Source organism: Anopheles gambiae, chromosome 3 (genome assembly GCF_943734735.2).
Source record: "Anopheles gambiae chromosome 3, idAnoGambNW_F1_1, whole genome shotgun sequence".
Lineage (NCBI taxonomy): Eukaryota > Metazoa > Arthropoda > Insecta > Diptera > Culicidae > Anopheles > Anopheles gambiae.
In genome coordinates this window covers 54,595,237-54,598,612 of record NC_064602.1, presented here as the reverse complement: position 1 = coordinate 54,598,612, position 3,376 = coordinate 54,595,237, and the positions used below count along the sequence as shown (strand labels likewise).

Below are 3,376 nucleotides of genomic sequence, written 5' to 3'. Positions count from 1 at the left end.
AGGCTATATTTAACAAATAGCGCTATATGAATATGTCACAGTTTTTTTATCTTGGCTCACAGCAGCTGATTATAAAGATTCGTCATCCTTTTTTTAACTGCCCGGTAGATTAAGATGATGATCCAATGGAGCGTTTGGTCTCAAAGCAGCTTTTGCAAACGCCGAATATGTAGCGTTCGATCACTTAATCCGCATAACCTATATAAAATAGGTAATACAGCTGTAGCTGAGGCTGGATAACCTACGGCTTGTAACATCTCGTACTGTTGTTAACTCGTAAGGCGAGCATTTATGTACAGGTCAAAGAAATTGCCTCATCACTCAGAAAGAAAGAACTCATCACTCCAACTCATACGTTATCCAAATCATATCACATAGATCACATCACCCAGCGTTGAACGGCATTAGACCTAATTGAAACGAATGTTTTCTCCACATAACGTAATCCCTTCTTGTGTAAGGAGTGCAACTCAGAAGACTGCTTGATGCTGTTTTCAAATTGGGGTCAAAAAGTGATCCATTGTGTTTTCTAAAAGGTGTTAGTTACACTACGTATGTTCTTTAGAACCACATTTGATTTGTTAGCGCAAAAGAAATGCGTTGCTTCTTTCCATCGAGGATAACCATATGCATAAATCCAACGCTTCCGACGGCTCCGGCGGCTCCGGACAATTCCGACGGCTCCGACGGCTGCAACGGCTCCAACGGCTCCGAAGGCTCCGGACGGCTCCGGACGGCGCCGACGGCTCCGACAGCTCCGGACGGCTCCGAATGCTCCAGCTGTCGACTAGTGGCTCCGGACGGCTCCGACGGCTCCGGGCGGAATCGACCGTTTGAATTATTCGGAATCGGAGCCGGAGTAGCATTGCTCGGAAGCGATTCCGAGCCGTGGGTGCGATTCCGGTGACCCATCATGTGTATATCGTGAAATTTGCGTATGTTTTTCCACGATAGCTAGATGTCCGAACATTTCGAAGTCTCTACGCATGACATAAAAAAAGAATTTAACTGCGAATGTATCGTCCAAGGCGTGCGCGAGAGACGTATCACTGTCCTGTGCAGTACTACTCAGGAGGCTCGAGATGCTAAAATTATATTTGCGAATGTTGTCACAATAATGATAAGAATGAATACATGTATGTTTTCTTAAAAATGTAATGTTTTATATTTTATGCTTATTTTTTTTAAATATTTTATGATTTGCAAATGATGATCAAAACAGCATGTATGTACATATTCGTAGAAAACTTTTATTGTTTACAAAATGTGCAAAGTACGTTGAAAGTTACAACGTTATTATGAAAATAAAATACGTCAATTAATGAATAAATACATACATAAATGCATCACCTAATCTAAAACTCGAACTGCCTGAGAGCGAGAGAACAGTACGATGTGTAGTTCGTGTATAGTTCGCCAATAAAAAAGTAAAACGTTTTATGTTCTATTATTTAATCTGTTTTTTTTTTACAAAGCTATTTTCTATTAAGTTACACATTACATTCAGTTCGGATTGTTGATCTCGTTGTTGTATTGTGGACTCGAATGACCTTCTAATTGTTTTCCTCTAAAGCCGGGATTCCTCTCCCTACCTACCGGTACCAAGACGGCGGGCACTCATGCTCGTCAGCCGATGAGAGATTGTTCTCTCGGAAAGCGCACCAGAGCGGAACAGCGGAATAACGCATCCAATACAACTGTAGCAGGTGGAAATCTTAAGGACGAATTTCGGATAAAAAAATAAAAGGGGGGGGTCGGGTCGGTGGAGGGCGGATCATTCGACGGGCATGGCGTTGGGTGACCGATCGTGTCGTTGACGGTGCCGTGCTGTTAGCTCAACGCGAGCCCCAGGTACCTTACGCTATGCTGTTAACCTTACGCTATGCTGTAACTGTGCTGATCGTGCAATCGGGCTGTGGGTTCAGCTGTGGCAGCTTTGTTCTTCGGACAGCATACCACCGATGATTCGTACGACGCGTGCTGACACTTGTCGCAACAATAGAAATAGGTCGCTGGGGCCTGGTAGAAGAAATAATATGGCACGTTAATGGTTAGAATTACTAATCATGTGCTATGAAGGACTCACCATATTTACGATGTTACGATTCCGATACCGCAGCAGAGGAAGAAAACGTTGAGCAGCTTAGATGAAGTATCTGTAAGCAATATAAAAGAAAATGTGTCATATATTGTGACTACAAGAGCAATTGTTTTTCTTATTTTTAGTATTAACCACGTACCGTTTGACACTCACTCCGCACGCCGCATACATCATATAAAACCGTCCTTGGTGAGAGTGTCGACAGGACATGGTTCTGAGATGGATTGGTGGTTACATGTCGCACATAAAAGTTACTGAAAAAAATAGTTACAATAATTAGTTTGTTACAAAATGGTACGTAAGTATAATTGTAACCTACCTTTGTTTTGCTGCAAGCAAAACTATAAATGTATCCGTTGATCGACAGCAAAACGGTGATCTGAAACGACAAACAAAAAACACAATACCCCCGCCCCAGTTGGTATTGTGTGAGGGACTCGTCGATCTCCACCGTTAGTCCTGGGCCTCCTATCAGCCGCCTATTCTCCTCAAAATACGCACTACATTTTTCCCTAAGAAGCTTAAACCATTCGTTAACCGTTTTGCGGTTAACACCTGACTCGGCCCTAGTACGCTTCACGTGCGAGTTTTGCGACGACTCGAAGGTAATGCGGAGAAGTTGTGCAAGCGACAATCTTGAGTTTTGGAACACACTACCCTTTCGGATAGAGCATTCCGAACCTTCACAATTGTCGTTTGCACAAATCCATTTGTACGCATTTCTTCTTTGCGTACCTCGCAAAACCATCGAGTGGTGGCACTTCTCACATTCCTGTTCTGTCCTTAACAATCCTGCATCCTGCATCAGTCGCACTACCTGTTGCCTATCCTGCGTTAAAACCGCTAACTGCTCTATCGACTTAACCTGGCTAAGCTCGCTCATTTCTTTGTCTAAATTTCTTTGCTCTTCACTTTTATAAAATCAAATTTTCGATAACTGCTGAATAAATCACCGCTATGATTTTCAAATTTCCTAAACAATAAAAAAAATCGCACAAAACACCAAAAACACAGTTTAACACCAATCCAAAAAAAAACACCTTTGCTCGCGATGCTTTGGCTGTGATTTATTGCTGAAGCACAACCGATTGTTTACATTGTGGTTTAACGGTTTAACTGTCAAAACATGCAAATGACCCTATTGCCCCAACTTCAACCCCCGGGTAATTAACTGATAAACACATACCACCCACACGAACAAATAATTTATTATTAGCGTTAAAGTTAAAGTTCTACGTTTAAAGTTTTAAATGCATTGGAAAAAATATGTTCTAT

The 3,376-nt window shown here is 42.0% G+C and overlaps 1 long non-coding RNA gene across 1 annotated transcript; it reads right to left on the bottom strand.

Annotated features, from left to right (window-relative positions):
* Window positions 1-1,773: 1,773 nt before the first annotated feature.
* On the bottom strand, window positions 1,774-2,510 carry LOC133394073 (uncharacterized). Its single transcript, XR_009766590.1, has 4 exons — window positions 2,421-2,510; window positions 2,241-2,355; window positions 2,087-2,156; window positions 1,774-2,019 (listed from the first exon to the last, which is right to left on the bottom strand). It is a non-coding gene; the product is annotated as an uncharacterized LOC133394073 (long non-coding RNA).
* Window positions 2,511-3,376: the final 866 nt, after the last annotated feature.